This window comes from Teleopsis dalmanni, chromosome 1 (genome assembly GCF_002237135.1).
Source record: "Teleopsis dalmanni isolate 2A chromosome 1, ASM223713v2, whole genome shotgun sequence".
In the NCBI taxonomy this organism is placed as follows: domain Eukaryota; kingdom Metazoa; phylum Arthropoda; class Insecta; order Diptera; family Diopsidae; genus Teleopsis; species Teleopsis dalmanni.
Window position 1 is genome coordinate 61,707,370 of NC_051846.1, and position 20,257 is coordinate 61,727,626.

Sequence of the window (20,257 nt, forward strand, 5' to 3'; positions counted from 1 at the left end):
ACTATGCTCTAATAGCCATCACTGGCGTGAAATATTTTTCAAAACAGCACAGGTTTAGATACGTATACAGCTTTTGATACCTTTGAATTCTATTCAGTATAAAGCAACTACTGCAACCGTAAATACAGAGTACAGGAATTACTTAAATGCTATCTCAGTTTACAAAAAATCTGCAAAGCAAAATCCATGCAGGAAACAACGTCTTTGGCTTACAAAATTTTAATAAGGTCTTATAGATCTAATATAGATATAGTTTAATAGAATCAGTAAATTATCAGTTTTGAAAAGTACGATCATCGCCCAAAATTTTTGAGTCCGAAGAAAATGGTGAAATGTATATCATAAGGTACAACAATGGACAGTATTATTTTATAAAGTTAATAACGTGCACTATATCATTAAATTTATAAAAAAAGTTTAAAATGCACTAATCATATAAGATATAAGACATAGACTCTCCAATTTAGGTTCGCACTTTTTCAATTCATTAAGAGACATAAATTCTATGCTCTACCGCGTTTCAATGGCTTTGTGGCCAGTACTAAATAGTGATACAGGCAGATGTCAAATTTTTAAGGGTAGCACAATGGACCTCGTGGTCTAAGTGCGTGTTCGGACGGCTCCAGTAACCTAACCTAACCTCATTATATTGTAGTACACCAGAGCACATATATAAAACTTATAACCACAAATTGCCTCAAAATTGAAAAAGAAAATACCAGACAATATATGAATGAATGGAATGAATATGGACCATAAGCGTTACCAATTAGAAAGATGAAGAGAAAGTTAACAACAACAAAAGACTATTTTTCGACGTACTTAAGTCCTTTAAAAGCTATAACGTCAAGGATTATGGCGATAATATTTTTTTTAACCTCTTAGATTGTATTAATTAACAACTATACTTAATAAATCTTTTAAAGAAATTACTAATAATTTTGAATTTAGCTTTCTTTATTCGATGTTAACTCAACCAACTGATTTACTCTTCACTATATTTTTCATTAAAACGTATCAGAAAAAATCCTCAAACAATTAAAAAATGCAGCTCACTTTATAATGGAGGATGGGACAATTTGCATGCATTAAACCAAAAGCAACAGCTTAAAAGCAATTAAAATCACTGAACTGTAATGCGAAACATTGTTGTTCTTGTTTTCCATTCCGGCGAAATGAGAATAAATTAAAGGAAAAATGCATACGCCAACAATAATTGGACATTGCTACAGTTGCGGTGCAGTCGGAATAAAAAAGAGACCTTCATTAATTTTATGCTTTGTGCTCTGCCCATTTCTTTTGTTTGTCGCTGCTGTCTGAATTCGCTTTGTTTTTAGTTTCCTTTTGCCAATAACTAACAGCAACAAATGGCGTAGATTGTTTGGTAGCCATTTTAACGCTGCTCTGTTTTTAAAAATAAATCATTTTCCTCACTAGGGCCAAGTGTTCCTTTTAACTTCATTGCTGGCAGTGTTAAAATTTTCTAAAGAGTTCTGTGTTGCATAAATTTTGTTTATAAATTTCTATTTTTTTACAACTTTTATTGTCATTTTTCTTTTTTTTTCGCTGAAATATAATGAAACTTTTCGTCATGCTCCTGTGCATTGCGGTTGCGGTTGCTCATCCCCACCTTTACCCTTTTTTAATTTCAACAATGCATTATGTGGTTCGGTTTAATTTCACTTGTGCGCACATCATTATTTCATACCGTCTACGTCTTGTCTCAACTGTCAAAGTGTGGTTAGATCAAATTCATCGATTTAAGTAAATCTGTGGATTTACATGTGTTTGTGTGTTGGCAGATGGTAATTAAATTGAGTAATTAGAAATTAATTTTGTATGCCTGTATGCCTGGATAGTTGCACCATTGTCCCTTTTATGGCAGTTTAAATGAAAAAATGTGATTTGCACTTAAGAATATTAATAAGAACTTAAACCATTCGAAAGAAATCGACGCTAGGACGGATCACAAGAACATGGAATTGTGCATTGGACCCAAATTGGTACAACTGGTTTGGAATCGTCCACGTACCTCGTAGATGAGTATACAGTCTACAATCTTCTCGGTTGAGGTTCGCACCATTGAGATCTACACTCTAGACAAGCAAAGATTTAAAGGAATTCAATTTATCATGTACCAATGAAATCATTCTCTTCTTACTAAATACTTTCTTCGACATTCTTGATGAACTGCAATAATATGCTGCAGGAGCTGAAAAATCAAAAACGGTGTAGTACTTGTATATGCTGTTAACAACAAGTTTGCAGATACTCTTGCAAGTATTGTATTAGCAAATTAATTATGTGGATATAAGACTCGTTATAAAAAAAATTTGCTTACGATTAAATGTCAAATAAGAAAGAGAATCTTAAAAAAAAATCGCCACAAGCGTATATTTATGGCTAAAACACTACTATGTCTTCACAAGTATAGTAATGTGTCCTTTCTCAGAAGAATAGATCTAAAGTTACTTACAAATTTCTAAGTGATTATCACGGTTTACGTTGTCATTTCAACGAAATGGGTTTGCCCGTAGAGACAGCTCAGCTTGAAGTCAGACGAAACACGTAACCACTTTAGTTCGGACTATCACGCTTAAATTTTTTTAAAGGAAAGAGTAGTAAGCCAAGATACTAGAAAATTCGCAATAAATATCATTTTTTCCCTTCACATAAGGAACTAAGTGTTTTCTGTTCAGTTACGGCCAATTTGTAACACAAAAAATTTGTTATGAGTGCAATGCTCCGCTACGTTGATTGGCAGTTTCTGGTATATTTCTATTGTGTTCTAGACTTTGATAGGTCGAAACATAATCCCATTCAATCAAAATATCGAGCAACTTTAAAAAAAAAACTAAAATTATGATGATTATAACATATATTAACGGTAAAGTATAGATGATAAATTCAATAAATTCAATCTGATATTATCTATATCTATGATCTATCTATGATTATCTATATCTATGATACTATCTATGATGGATTATATATTAGCTTTATGGTATAATTAGAAATAGAAATAGAAATAAACAGGGTACTAGCTCCCACCGGAGCAGAGCACTGCGACCAGATTGATCTTTTGTGCCGTAACTGACCCTAATTGAACAGAAGACATTCCGCTTTCCGAATGAAGGCCAGAATGTCGTCCGTTGAGGACCTCCTAATTTCAGAAGGAGAGAGCAGCTCTCCTCCCAGTGATTTCCTCCTTGCCCAGATCAAGGCTGGGCAGTCACAGAGAATGTGGCTCGTAGTCTCGTCTGCTTCTAAGCAGAATCGACACTCCATCTCTTCGGACAGACCTATTTTGTTAAGGTGATAACGCAGTCCATGGTGACCCGTTAAATATCCCACCAGCAACCTCAAATCTGATCTGCTGAGGTGGGATGCCTTGCCATAACTATATGGATGAACCAGCTGTTTTGCCTGACGGTTACCTCGATTGTCACTCCAGTAGCGACCTCTCTCGGCTGAGATCCATTTATCAATTAGATAACTAGTTGTAGACCAACTTAGTCCACAATAGGGTTCTGGTCCACAGATTTTAGTTGCAGAACCTGCCCTTGCAAGGCTGTCGGCAGATTCATTTCCTTTTATACCTGTGTGTCCAGGCACCCAGCAAAGCGTCACCTTATTTCTGCTTGCCAGCTGTTGCAACATATCAAAGCAGTCTAATGAAAGTTTTGAGAAAAACCTCCAGGTGGATAGAGCTTTGATTGCTGCTTGACTATCTGAGTAAATACAGATGCGGGCGCCTTTCAACCCGTTGTTTAAGTTGATACGAGCGCAGACCTCGATGGCGTGAACCTCTGCTTGAAAGACAGTGGGCCATATACCCAGCGCTAGCGAGATTCTGGTGTTAGGACCAAATATTCCAGCACCAACACCTTCCGTGGTTTTTGAACCATCGGTAAACCATGATATCACTTCTGGTTCTGCTCCAGGGGTGCCATTTACCCAATCCAATCGATCGGGAATGAGGACTTCGAACTTTCTACTGAAGCGAAGTTCCATGTTCATGCGATCTGTCCTATCGCAGATCTCTATGCCAGGAACCAGTCTGCAGATAGAGTTCTGACTGTCAAGACTTCCGTGCATATTGATACCAGAGTGTAGCCTAGCTTCACTCAGGGCTGCCGTCTTTTTAATGAAGAGGTGCAGAGGGGTAAAACCCACTATGGACTCCATAGCTGATGTGGGACATGTTCTGATAGTTCCCGTCATAGCGATACATGCGAGTCTTTGCAGTTTATTGTATTTGAGTATTGCAGCTTTTTGTTGTGCCTTATTCCACCAAACAAGAGCTGCATAGGATACAATGGGTCTGACCATTGTACGGTAGATCCATGAGAGAATTCTGGGACTAAGGCCCCAGGTATAATTATCTACAACAAATTTATTTTTACACATATATATAACATAAATAAATAGATAATTAATAAGAGGAGTTTTGACTAGAAGAGTGACTAGTGGGCTAGTGTTTGACTAGTTGAGTAGAGTATTTTGATCCTAATTTATCTTTTGCACTACAGCAGTGTTCAACTGGATAAAAGCAGCTATATTTAACGTATAAAAACTGAAATATATAAAGAGTAAAGCCAAACAGTCATAAAGAGTATGACTGCAAGTCTCATCGGTTCTTAGTGCATAAAATATGTTGTTACAATCCTCAGTCCAAGGATTCCTAGGAAGCTAGTATCCCACTAGTTACCTTTGATTATCCTGCGAAGAAAATACGCCTCTGTGTAGTTAACAAGTTTTTAAGTTTAGCAATTTTTCAATTATTATATGTTATAATATAGCATTGGATGATTTTACTTATTCATGTGAATTTGTTCTCAGTTTAACCAAGGCACCATGCAAAATACTACTGCTTTCAATGTATTTGTTGATTCGAACAAATTGTAAAAGTCTTACAGAAATGTCGAAAATAATTTACAGAAGAATTATGGTTTAATTGCTAATTGAGAATCTGCATAGAAATAGAAAAGTAGATATCGTTTGCATCTAGATGGAGTTAAAATAACATTGACATTAGAGACAGAAATAATGGACACTTACTCCTGTAAATTCTGTTAAAATCAAAGTAAAGCATCCCAACTAGTCTTGCAGTATACGATATTCCTTTCAGGGTTAGATTTTTCAATAATCGAAATTTGTCCAAGATAGCTTAAAAGAGTTTTTTCCAGGGATAAAAAAGAGATCTTATAAGTACTTTCTATCTTGTAATTACAATAATAATAATAATTAAATTAAAGTAATAATTAAACTATTCATGAACAATATATAAGAGAATGCATTAACGTCATGATGAAAACTCTAAATTCTGTACAGTAAGTTGAAATATGCGCATTTTTTGATTCTGCTTCTAAGTGAGTAGCGATAATATCATAATAAGTATTTAGATATATCTACTATAATCTATGGTTCCGTAAAAATTTATAACTTATGTACTGATTACAGTTGAATCACCAAAAAGCATGAAAGAGAGTTTATGTAAATTTCTCCTACAATCTTCCATTCCATAAATTCAATTCAATTTCGTTTTCAAAAATTGTCAATTTTTACATACATAATTTAATAATTTATGAGTGCACATTACATAATTCAATATTGTACAAAATCTTTGACTTGAACTACTTGAAAACTCATTCTGTCCTCTTCTCCTTTCACTAAGTCAGTAACCGTTTTGTGGGCAACTAAAAAATTGACCAAATTGTTTTTTTTTTTGGAATTATTATACATATGACAATTGAAAGAACATAAAAAAGAGATGAAGTCTAAAAATTATACCAAATTACCCACAAATTGCTTGTAAGACATTTAACGACAAGTAGTTGTCCTCTCTTTTGTAGCTGAAATACTACCAGAATCGTTTATGATTTCAATGTGTCTACATATCATAAACAAAATCGGTTTAATCCTTTGCTCTATGAACAAATACGCATAAACTTTCCTTATGGCCTTGACTCAATATTCAACCAAGTGAAAATTTTTATTTTTAAGTTTAATGTTTCGTGGCAATTTCCAATTTTGAATTGAAGTTATGTTGAACAGCTGAAAGGACAATGACTGCAGCGAACGTCTGCGCTCCATAAATTACTGTAATGCGATTAAACATTTGTTAGCATCAAAATGCCGACGTTTTGGTCGGTCATTAAGCCATTCGCAATTGCTGTTTACTTCTTCAGCTCTTAACGACCTCACAACAACAGAACAAATTTCACCCATAAATAAGGAGAAAATTATTTACAAACTTGGTTAAATCATTTGAAGAAAGTAATGATTAAAGTTTTCTGCTATTCAATAAGTTTTGCTATTTTATGTTGAAAAACCACACAAATATTTATGGAGGAATTTAATTAATCTTTATTTATTAATAATTTAATCCAAAAATATTCCTTCACGCTCTAGAAATAAAAATATGCGATTAAAAATTTTCGAAAGCGTTGGACTGGAAGATTCATTGTGAGGTGAAGAAATTTATTTGAATTAAGTGCTTTTATTCTGCTATTTTTAGTTTAATGTTTATAGAAATTCCATTTAAACATTTTATATAATTTTAAACTTAAAGCAGAAAAATTAATTAAATCGAATTATTTATACCATAAGAAGATTGAAGTCACATAAAAACTTATTTGAAAACTATAAATTAATTAAAAATAATAATGAAATTATTAATTTGTGTAAATTAATGCATGAATATCACATTATAAAAATTACTAATTCATTATTTACTTAATCTAGGCGTGATACTTTAAGAAGTCATTCAAAACATTTAAACGATCTATGTATACCGCAATTTATTGAGCAAATTAAAACAAGGCAATAAAATGTAAGGATTAGCAATCTCATTGAAATATCTTTTAAATAATTCATCTAGGATATTATATATTTTCTAGCATAGAACTATTTTAGAAAATTAAATCTTCTATTAAATGAACTTTGGCGCAGCTGTGTTTCTCACAGATATAAGAAAGATACGGCTGTGAAAAAGACATGCTTGTGAAAAAGATACAGGTCCGCTGAACTCAACTAAGCCCATTAATAAGCTCAAAAACGATCGATTTATCTACACTAGGAATTATAGAAGAAATCCTACATTTGGTAGAATGAGTAATACATTTAATTTTGAATCAAATAGTATATGTAGTTAAACGAAAATTAGGTATTATAAAGTGTCACCGAAATCATGAAGCTTAGAAGCAATCCAACACAGCTGAATATAATTTAACTGCTAGATTTTCAATAAATAACAATTTTGGGAGAATAATCAATGAACCGGAATCAGCTAATCATATATCCCGATAAATAAATAACCCATCCGAAGAGGAAGTAAAGTTACCATGTAGAAGCTATTTAAAAATCTCCCTGGTACAAAGATAAGATTTTAGCCAGAATTTATAAAAAAAATTGTTTGAGTATGAGTTATTCTATATATTAGATGAGTACACTTAAAATAGATGTATACTTAATACTTATATTACTCACCTTATACATTCATTCACCTTATACATACCCTAAATATCTGTCTTATACTATTTATGAGTATATACAGAACAATTGTATATAGAGAATAATTTTATGTAGTGGATAAGTAAAACAAATATGTCAGTACTATATGAACTAGATCTCTAATATATAATAAAATTGCAGTTAACGTACAAAATATCTTCAAATAAAAAACAGTTGCCAAGTATTTATTTTCAATTTTAAAGTTATTTAATCCCTAATCGCATCTGTGAGCAAAATACACGTGTGCATTATACATTATTCTTATATATAAATACGATATGTCAAGTATGTTATATACGTATATCAATATGTAACATTGAGATAAAAGACATAAATTACAAAAACGTCCTACCAGACCAAAAAGTAATAAAAGAAACATATATATAACTTCGTCACAGAAGGCGATTACTTTATATAGTATGATCAATAAAAAATTTTACCTATTATCTACTCAACTATCAACGCTTTTTGCTAGAAGAGCGATACAAGCTATTATAAGAATAGCCAACAGAGACAGAAGAATATGGCTTTCAAAAAAACAAAAATACATCGATTCAATATTTATCAATTTAACAATAATGTGAATACAAGAATGATAAAAAAGGGCGATTAGACCGAGATGGAAACTATATATGTATATAAACAAGTATATATTTATTGACAATTAAATGCACTCACCATTTCTTTTACATATTTAATACGTGATTACTGGTAAAAATTGACTCTACTGAACCTCTCTCTCAACATATTTTTCTTCACTTATTTTAATTTGACTATATAATTATTATATTATATACACTATATTATTTTTATTTTATTTCACTAAACATATTTTCTTGTTATTTCAGGAATTATTAAAACTTTAATTAAACTTATGTACATATATATGAATATAAATTTTAAAATTAAAAAAACTAATTATTTAATTATCAAAACAATAATATTCCGACTTCTTGATTTCACATCAAAAATAAAACTGCATTATTTATTTACAACAACAGAGCAATGTAAACTCACAACAGACCTACCGTCATGTTCACCAAAAATAACAAAAAATTACAACAAAAGTTTAAGTCACCACACTCCAAACGGTTGCTTAAAGTTTAGCTTTAAGTTGTTGTTGCTTGAGTATATTTGTTTTGTTTTTGTTATTCTATGCTAGGTTTACATTATAGCGGGATATTAATTTTTTATCGCAACAACATTTGCTGTAATCGCACAACTTTATTAGAATTCGCATTTATTAAAATAAACCGTATAGATTTTTTTAACAAAAGTTTTAAAAATTATAATTAACATTTAATTAAACCAAAATAGTTTTTAACATGTTATTAAAAGCAAATAAAATAAGTTTCTGACCAAATTATATTATAATAATACATATACAGGGATTAAGCGGATTCAGATGGGATCATCAATTCTGTCCGGTTAGGAGTAACTAGTAACTAGCTACATTATAAACTTAATTAATATTGTCGTTGATAAAAGTCTCACTTTAATACAGCTTTCACTATACTAACAAGTGAATTCTTCATTATTTTTCTGATATATGTATGTACATATGTACATATATGCATTACATATTTGTATATAATCTCTAAATTCACCTTATACGAATATATTAAGTTATGGAATACAAGACGTGTATCGGGAATTACATTAAGACTGAAAAGTTTTCGGAAATTCTCATTTAAAATTCGCGCGCTGTATATTTTTCGATATTTTAAGTTTATGTAGTTTGGCAGCACTGTCCTTAATTACTATGCCAAAAATGAGCTCGATCTGTCATACAGTTCGTTTACGGCAGCTGTTGAAACCAGTTCACCTCAGTAGTGCGTTGCGAAATGTCTTCGACGTTCGTACGACCGTCCTGGAAGGCTTTGTACCACTCATAAACTTGAGTTTTCGATAAAACTGATTCCCCATAAGCCTTTTGTAGCATTCGCAACGATTCTGCACACGAAATTTCGTTCGAAACACAAAATTTGATGCAAACTCTTTGTTCAATATTTTTTTCCATTGTTTTTTTCGCAACGCCCTACTGAGGTGAACTGGTTTCAACAGCTGCCGTAAACGAACTGTCTGACAGATCGCGCTCATTTTTGGCATAGTAATTGTGGTTAGTGCTGCCAAACTACATAAACTTAAAATATCGGAAAATATACAGCGCGCGAATTTTAAATGAGAATTTCCGAAAGCTTTTCGGTCTTAATGTATATTCAAGTAGATACATTAAGACTGAAAAGTTTTCGGAAATTCTCATTTAAAATTCGCGCGCTGTATATTTTTCGATATTTTAAGTTTATGTAGTTTGGCAGCACTGTCCTTAATTACTATGCCAAAAATGAGCTCGATCTGTCAGACAGTTCGTTTACGGCAGCTGTTGAAACCAGTTCCCCTCAGTAGTGCGTTGCGAAATGTCTTCGACGGTCGTACGACCGTCCTGGAAGGCTTTGTACCACTCATAAACTTGAGTTTTCGATAAAACTGATTCCCCATAAGCCTTTTGTAGCATTCGCAACGATTCTGCACACGAAATTTCGTTCGAAACACAAAATTTGATGCAAACTCTTTGTTCAATATTTTTTTCCATTGTTTTTTTCGCAACGCCCTACTGAGGTGAACTGGTTTCAACAGCTGCCGTAAACGAACTGTCTGACAGATCGCGCTCATTTTTGGCATAGTAATTAAGGACAGTGCTGCCAAACTACATAAACTTAAAATATCGGAAAATATACAGCGCGCGAATTTTAAATGAGAATTTCCGAAAGCTTTTCGGTCACAATGTACTTTGTAGTACTGTAGTCAGACTGTTTAGTGTGGAAATATGTAAGGATGTGAATAGATTTCATTATATATCAAACAAAAATTAAGTTTAATTCTCATTACGTTAAAAATATTTTCTTTATACATATGTATATATTCGAATGTAATAACTGTTCCATGCAAGTGATACAGTTTAATATAAATTTTAATTTTGAATAGGCAATACTTTGTCAAGAGTTTCAAATCTTTCGATATAGTTACTATAATATTTATTAAAGTCTAATTTTACTTTCGGACATCGAAATCTTTAATAATGTGAATATAAACCATAGGTATTTTCCAATGCCGTAGGCTAGGACTATCCAGGCCAGATAGGATCACGGGCCAATTCAAATCATTGAATATGTTGGAAGGCCGCATTAATTCGTCATTAATTTATATTTCACAATTTTATCAATATCTACATAACTAATATTTGTTGTTGTCATATGAAAAATATGTTATTTTTAATGTAATGACTAACGGCACAGAATACAAATTTTTTTAAAACAGTTCTACAAAGAAATATATACTAAAATCTTTGTTAATTAAGTAAATAACGTGATACTTTATTACAGTATTTAAAACATTTTAACTCACTTATTTGGGATATCATATAAATAAAACTATGTAATTTTACCAAAAAATAAAGAAAATTTTTCTAATTATAGTAAATTACAAACATGTCGCGAGCCGCATGAGGCCCGTGAGACAGCCCTGCCGTAGGCAATGTATAATATATACCATGTAGTAGCTTTGAAAAAAAAAAAATTTATTTTCTGTTCAGTTCAATAGTTTCATATTTTGAAATTATTATTTTTGAAATTATTTATTATTTTTGAAAAATTATAACAATCAAATTTCGAAAAAAAAAAATCAAAACTAAGCCGTCACATCCATTTAGAATAAGAAATTTTATTTTGATTTGATAGTAACAAAAGAGCTCTAATTTTTTTTAATGTTTTCCAATTAATGTTATAAATTATTTATCAATGGCTTAAAATTAAATTATGCAGGAAAAATTAAAATTTGTTATAAGATTTTAGACATTTGAAATAGTTTTAAAGATACAAGATATCAAAATTGGGGATTTATTACATATTTTAAAAGGTTTTTCCAATACTTTTAAAAATCTAAATATTTATAAAATTATTTAATATAATTTCAATAATATTTTTAATTATAAAATTCCTAAGTCAATGGTGAAAAAAACAATATATTTAAGTAAATAGGAAATTAAAATTCAAAATGTATCTTAAGTGAATAATTTTGCAATTCTCCATTTAAAGATAAATTTTGGTTTTACTAATCTAAATCTTTAAGCACTATTTAATGACATTTGCGTAAATAGAATATACATATATGTATTTATATATGTTCACCACTGACATGAAATACTGTGCATTTCATATAAATTATTATATAAATAATTAAACCATTTATCAAAATTTAGTATGTGAACCATCAAATCGCAATAAAAATAAATTTGATATTAAATAAATGGATTTTAGCACATATGTTTGTGATTTGGAAAACCAACAAAATAAATATAAAAAGTGCAATAAAAGTTTATGTGCAGTTATCACTTATAATTAATTTCAATAAAAAATGAAATATTAGTATAAAGTTGCAATAAAATATTTTTATTGCGAATATTTTATTAACATACGTTCACATATATTATATATGAAGCTTTCTTTTGAAATAATTTCTTTAAATGAATAAAGAAAATTCAAAATATTTCAATTTCAAAATTTAATTACTTAAAATGTGTTAAAATAAAAAAAATGAAAAGAAAATAATTCACATCTCTGAAATTTATATATCCTAATGCTGCTTTTCATCTTTTAAGAAACCATTAAGGATAATATACTGAATAATGCATAATAGTTTCATAACACATCCTACTTATTCTTTAATAGGTTTGAGTATGAAAGTAATTGCATTTTGTGTATAATGCAATACAAATGCATTTTGTGCATGCAATTAAAAAATTGAAACGTTATAATTAAATACTAAAATGCAAGAGTAACTTTTAAAAACTTAAAATTTTAAATAACTTTTTGTAAAATATGTTTGTTATTTAATTTTATGCTCAATGCTAGATGTTGAAGAAAAATGTTTTTCATTTTTAAATAAATTTTTCAGAATTTCACACTTACACAATATAAATTGTAAATTGAATGAACGTATTTTTCAGGTGCATACTCCTTCGCATTCCCACACACTCCCACACACCAACTACATACTTCACAATATTTTTATGTTTTCATAAAATGCACGGATGAAATATTTTATCTAAAATGCATAAAATGAAATGACAATTTAGTACATAAAAATGCAAAACTATTGCAGCACACGAAATCGAAAATGTGAAAAAATGTTATTTACCTCAATTTTCAAGCTATGATATGTTTAAACAAAAATTCACATTTATTTGTCTTTATTCACTTCTGAAGATATATCCTTATTTCTTTGTCTTTTAAAAATTGATATAAAAATTTAGGCACCTACATTTACGGAAATTAGTTATGACTTAATGCACTTAATTAAGTCACAATGTTGAATCAAAGGAACAATCTTGTTGAGACTTGATTCAGATATAATATTAAATAAGCTAGAAGATAATGTTGTTTGTTGAAAACGAAAGATATACAGTTATATAGAATAAAACGTCAATCGCAAAATGGAACAAAGATGGTGTTCTTGAGGCCTGAGATATAACTACAACATTCTGTTTATTTTACTATAACAGTGGTTACATTGACTTTTTTAAATGTAGTCATATAGTATTTCTAAAGTCCTTTACGATGTTTGGAAGAAAAGCCATATTGTGAACAAAATTTGTTTGTAGTGGCATAGGCGTATTAATATCCTAATATTCCTTGATGACATTGAACGCAGAATTGAATTAGGTTCAAATAATTTGGCGCGCATATATGGTATAACTCATCTTGGGGACAATGTAATTACTATTATCAACAGTTCAGTCAGTACACATAGCATATTTCATGGGATGAATTTGAGTTTATTTTAAAACTCCTTCAACTAGAAACTCCTCAGCCAAAAAAATGGAGTAGTAGGTTTACAAACAACTATTCAATATAACTAATAATTTTCTACAACGATAGCAAAGGATGTAGTATATTCATTATTGGAGCCGATACACAGTGTGACAGAACAAAAATTAGACGAGCAAAATTCGGTATTTACTGAACCAAAAAATATATTAAAATGAAATGATCATTAAATACAGTTTTTGAAATGGGCTTTCTTTTGAAAGTTATTTAAGCAGTGTTGTAGACTAAAACAACAAATTAAAAAAACTCCAAATTAAAACATACCAGTCAAGTCCGTCTTTGAACGCTGACTCTGAGTTTTAAATTTAGCAGGGTACGAGTTCAATTTTTGATACTTAAAATATCAAAAAATTATTTACGAATAATTTTGTATAGGAAATAATTTCAAGTCCACTGAAAGTGAATATTTGGCAATACTCAAAACAATTGTATGGTTAGCCAAAATTTCAATTAATAAAATAATAAAAAGCTTTGTTGTTATAATTCACTACTGTTCAAAATCTCTCTATTAAATAGAATAGTTTCGATTAAGTAAAATAGTGATGTCGTAGTTGTCGTAGCTGACACTAAAATTAAATTGAATTTTATTTTTTTTAAATTTTTAAATTCTATTTTACACACATAGTTATTTATTACATATATAGAACTACAACTTCGAGCAAAAAATGGGAGTGATACGTTTATTAGTTATTAGTTTTTGTTTTTAGGCTAATTAGTTTAGCCAATTTCAAATCCTTATAAATTTTTCGCTACTTATCGATAAGTGATTTTTTTTGTTTGTATCATAAAGCTCAAGATCATCCTTTTATATTAAATCATTTATAGTTTACCTCATATAATATATATCATATAGTATTCAATTTTTAAATTATATATATGTATGTAATATTTTGTGATCATTTAAAATGTGTGGCCCAATTACTTTAAAAATTATTCTATAGGATTTTTACTGCCTTTTCGTGACGTATAATTAATTTTAATTGGGACACTATGTATAAACAAAAGTAATTGGAACAAGAATTTCTAAACAGTTTTTAGAAATACTTATAATTTTACAATTATTAACATTAATTTATCAACGTTTACTTGCGCTATGAAAATAAAAAATTGCATTTATTTAAAATGCATAAATTATATATTCACACTCACATGAAACCAGTACTAATTAAATTTTGCACCAAGTGCCAGTGAAACACTCACTTAAACTCATTTCCAGAATGGTGTGTGTGGTGTGTGCTAGAACAATTAAGTGCCGTGCTGTGGAACATGGAGCACCTATAGACTGCACACTTACAATGTGAACATGTCTCGTGTGTTATTTACTTTTCCACCATTTAAGCAATTAGCACATTAGTACATAATGCACACAATTAAAACCACACCATTTTAGAAATGGGTTTTGCTATTGTTCCAGACAGAGCAAACGTCTGTTGATACTTCTAGAGAACCAAGGTAACAGTGCTTCTATTAGAAATGCACAATTTTGTGGTGAAAACTGTTCAATTTCATTTTAATGAAAAACAATTTGTACAGAAGAGTTACTCCTATCTTTGAGTTTAAATGTTTTTACTCATTTATCTTGACAATTAATTGGTGTGATACTTTGTTTTAATGTATCGGAAAAATTTTTCTTAAGGAAAATAGAAACAATTTGTAGCAATAATTTGTAGCAATATTTTCAAACATTATATTACTAAAATATATTGTCTTGAGATTTTATATACATAAATTTTTTTTGAATACATTTACGTGTCGTTGCACAGAAATACATAAATAATTTAATCAATCCAAACATTTTTCGAGTTACATTTTAGATTTGTGTTTAACCAACTTCATGACATTGCTCGTATATGGATATAGATAACAAATTATATTAACCTTATATATCTATTCCGATGTATGTAAGCAAGACCCGTATACTCTATTATGATCTGGTTAATAAGTTTATTATAGATCTATAATAATCCCGGTGTGTCTATTATTTGATATGACACAAAATATGGTCTATGAAAGTCGGAATTTTTAACTGGATTGTTACTACTGCAAGTAGTATATTACAATACATAAAAGTGTCTTTGAGCTGGTATTGAAATTACTCAATTTTGTATTAGTGGATATATGGTTATAGACGTCTATCTTAACGTATGAAACAGGAAGATACAACACCATAATCACTGCTTATGGTTTTATTTTATTGTGATGCTGGTTTATGTGCAATATATATAGGCTATTGTGAATGCTGTAGCAAGTATAATAATGTAGGTGTACGTCATCAGCGCATTCCACGTCTCACAGTTTATTTAAGTTTTCAAAATTATTGTTAATACAAAAAAATAATAACAGACAAACAGGTACGAAGAACCTGTTATGTACGAAAGAAAAAATGGTGAACTTTTATATCTAGTCTTGCATCCACCATACAATGCATTTCAAATCTGTCTCATTGCCGGACGTTTAAATAACATTATTGGATTATTATGTTTAGTCAATAAAATTATAAAGAATTTTTAATCATAATGGCTCAAAAATTAAGTACAGATTTTTCTTATAAATTCAAAAGATTTTTTTTGCATCTATATCCTTCTTAAGAAAATACTTTTTGAAGCTATTGGTTTCTCTTAATCATTTGCCATAATATTGATTGATAAGAAATATTACGCAGTTATTGAGAAATCTGTGAATATAGTGACTGGCTACTGAATTTACTAGTAGAATTTCGCGTTGTGGCTACTTTTATTCTACCACAAAGCGTTCTGGTCTTTTTAACCAGACCAGATTATGTGTTTCTATATACATCATGTTTAAATAAAAACAGAACAGAACGTACTAGATGTAATAAACCACCCAGAAAGCTTTCTGGCTCTTTTCACAAGTTCCACAACACGGTTTCTAGTTATGTACAACGCGTAACAAGTGTTTTCTTTTGTTGAGCTTAACATATACATTTGAATCAAGAAAACAATGCCAATCAGATACAAATTGTTATAGGCTAACTATATAAAAACAATCTTATATGGCGTTTATATGGTATTTTCACTGGCCTGAAATGGCTCATTTTGATCAAAAATTAAAAATGAGAAGCAAATGACTCATTTTTGCATGCAAAATCTCAAGCAGAAATGAGATCCATTGATCTTATTCTGCATTTTGACAGTTTGAGAAAGCTGTTTTTGACATATTTACGAAAAAAGGTAAACAAATATTTGGTGGTTGTATTTCCTTGAAAACTATGCACCTCTTTTTGAAACTTCTACTTCCCAAAAATTAATAAATCGAAGCTAAAAAATAGTTTTAAATTTATATTATAAGGTTTGAAGGTATATTTTACCTTCATTCAACATTTTTTTTTGGCACAGGTCAAAAATAAAGTCAACAGGCAAGTTGAAAAATCAGCTGTTTGAGATGAGAACAAATGAATTACAACAAATATAAACACTTGCAAATGACTCATTTGAAACGAATCATTTTCGCCCGATATAGATGCCATATTACAGAATCGGGTTTAGTTTTTAAACGGGTTCTAAACACAGAACTATATTAGAATGCAATTTTATCAAAAAACATGAAATTAATTTTATACATCGCCAGATACAAAGCCTTATATATATTACACAGTATTATTATATTATTACTCAATAGTATATAATATTTAATATTACAATTAATTAGGTTATTATATTTTATTGTTTTAAATCTTAATTCTAGAAATTTACGAAGATTTATCCTTTGTGTCACAAAACTAAATAAGTTATAATTACGTTTATCTCAAAATGTTTAAATATATTATTTTTTTTTAAATAGTGTCCAAATTATTAAAACAAAAAGAATTTTTAAATAATTACTTATATAGGTAAAATGGACCCATTATTATTCTGATATTAGGTATTTATATGACACGTTTCTTATTATCTTTTAACCCTTTAGAATTAGCATACCATACTCCCTGTTGTCATTTTTCTACTCCAATGCCACATCCTTATGATTATAATAGAAAGTTCAATAAAATTTGGTTTGAAGTTTTAAGTGCATTAGAAAACTTTGTCTTCGAAAAGTTTGCCCTACTTTAATTTTATTTTGTACCAAACTTTTAACAGTTTTTGCTTCTGACATATTAATGCAAGAGTTTAGCAACTGGTATAGTTGTAAAAAATACTGTTCTTTCTAGGAGACAAAATTTTGTATGTGATATATTCATATTTAAAAAAAAAAAAAAATAAACAAAATATATGATATATATTTTTAAACTAAATATTAAACTATCAACATGAACTGCACGAGTTTTATCACGACATTCCTATTGTTCAGCGAATTAGTGTCCAAACGCTTGACTGACTTGGTTGGTTCTATAGTGAAGATAACACAAGTTATTGCAGCGAATAAATGTTTGAAGTGAGAGAGGATAGAAAAAAACTTAGAAGAAATCTGTTTAACCGGTCTAACCGGACTTTACCAACAAGACTTGAAAAAGCTCGCAGGAAATGGAGACATCTAATACTACTAAACTATTGCAAAGATTGCCGAAGGAATATATACTTATAAATCAGTTTAAGATTAGGATACAACGTGCACCCCACCTTACATGAAAAACTGATTCACTTAATTCCTAAGAATCAACTATATTACGATATCACTATTTGGGTATATGGACAATTTAACTAATAATAAAACAGATTATATTTTTAAAGCCTATAATTTTTGACATCGGAGAGACATTTAAAGAAGGGAGATCTTACAGATCCCAGATGTGTACATACCATAGTGTTGCCTAGTGGCAGAACAAATTAGTAAGACTTTTTTATTCTATTTTTGACCAGCAACTATGAACTACCTTATGACTACTAGTATTCATTCGTAGTCCAACAACTACTAAGTCGTTGGAGTTTGTCCATACTTATTTTGTATGTTTGCAAATAAGCCTACATCCCCTCAATACAACTTGTATGTCGGATATCGAGTGATGAGCAAGCTTTAACAAATCCTTTATTATTGTTAGATCGTAGGCGGATAAACTTATGGTTAACAAAATGTGCTCATTACGCCAATTTTATTTCGCCATTTTAAAAATGTTATATATATACAGTCAATTTAACTAAACTAATGAAATTTCTGCATTTAATATAATAAATGTAACAGGTGAAGATCTACCTGGTTCAAACTGAATAAGAAACATACGAAAAAGCTTACAAATAACTGCATACTTAGAAAACATACTATGAGACTTGTTTTACCCCATAATTACTTTTATCCTGGTTGTGACGCTGAAAAGATTGAGGAATCCGTGTTTCATGTTTCAGAATAATAATAATAATCACTGGACCGTATTTTCTTACCGATCTGATCGAGCTGTCATCCTGTAAAGCTTAAGTAAGTTTATCCAAACTTATAAACTTATCAGGATAGTTCTTTTTCATTGGGAAGTTGTGTCATTATGCGGCACAACTGACGACTACTATTCTTTTGAGGTCGTTCTGATTTATATATGAGCGGCCCTATACTAAACCTTAAATCCTATTTGAACTAAAGTGGGCTTTGGTGAAAAAAAACCTCCACTCTAATTTAACTTAGCTCTAATGTAAAAAAAATCCTCCAACTCTTCTAGCGATTTCGTCAGCTCTTTAGATGCCAGAAATATCTCTAAGAGCAGTGACCTACTTAATGTAAACCATTAAATAAAACGACATCTCATCTTGTCAGTAAAGGGCAAAATTATCACTTGACTGTTACTAAAAATATAAATATTGGTTCGAAATAAATATTTTATTGTGGCAAAAGCATTACTTTCCGAAATGTAAAATGGCAGTTTCTGCCCGCAAGATGGTGTAAAAATTATTCAGTCGGACGGACAGTTCTTCTGAGCATACACCATAACCCACCATATTTCTATCTTTTAAGTAGCGTGTGTAGATCTTAAGCGTTGCCTTTCACTTAATCTTCCTTTGTTGGGACATCAGAAGAAAGCTTGCGACTAAGTTAAGTTAAATAAGAATTTTTTCTTGAAAATAGTTATATAAAATTTCTTAAGGTTTTTTAATTGCTAACTACAAATTTAAAGTCTCCCTTAACATACATTAATTAAATTATGAAATTAAATTAAATTTTTACCCAACTACTTTTTGTCTGAAGTACGTATTATTCGCTAACTCTGGATGCAGTAAAAGGACTCGTAAAAGTAGAAACATTTTATATATGCACTAACAGCTTCTCAAGTTAAGTTTCCTTACAAATTCTGGTATTCATTAAAGTTTGAATAGTTCTCTGCTATGTCAAAAATCAAGTAAAAAATTAAACAAGAATGTGTTTGAAATTCCTTTGTTACAGAATGTGAAAGAAATATTTTGTAGTTTCGAAATTATGAAGCAAGGAGGAACTTTTCATTCAGTGGTAATAATGTGTAGACGTTGACTTATTAATGTTGGTGAAAAAGAAAAACAATGTCTTACTAAAACTTCAAAAGTTGTGTAATTCCTGCAAAACGATAAAACTGCAAATGTTAGCTTAAAGTTTTAAGCACTCACTATATGTGGGAAGTATATTAGTACATAAATTCGCAGATATATACTATACGTGCACATATATGCGCACAAACTAGAATACTCATTTGCATAAATTGAAAATCTAGTGAATTTCATATTATCTGCCAAATTGAAAAATCACTTTAAGCAGTTAAGAAAAAATTTTCTCCATCATCGAAACTAGGAAAATCTACGAAAAACTGGATAATACACTTTGAGTGCATTTGCAAAATTCATTTGTCGCGAATGAAGAAAGGTAATCAGCCAAATTTAGTATGTGAAAAGTAACTTTTTCTATTACTACGTCAAGTATATGTCAACAACTTTTTGCGAAGTACATTTTTA

The 20,257-nt window shown here is 30.0% G+C and overlaps 1 protein-coding gene across 1 annotated transcript in view; it reads left to right on the plus strand.

Moving 5' to 3' along the window:
- Nucleotides 1-20,257, plus strand: part of LOC119682411 (ecdysone-induced protein 75B, isoforms C/D-like) — a 44,047-nt gene that overhangs the window by 1,531 nt on the left and 22,259 nt on the right. The gene's annotated exons all lie outside the window — the stretch shown is intronic.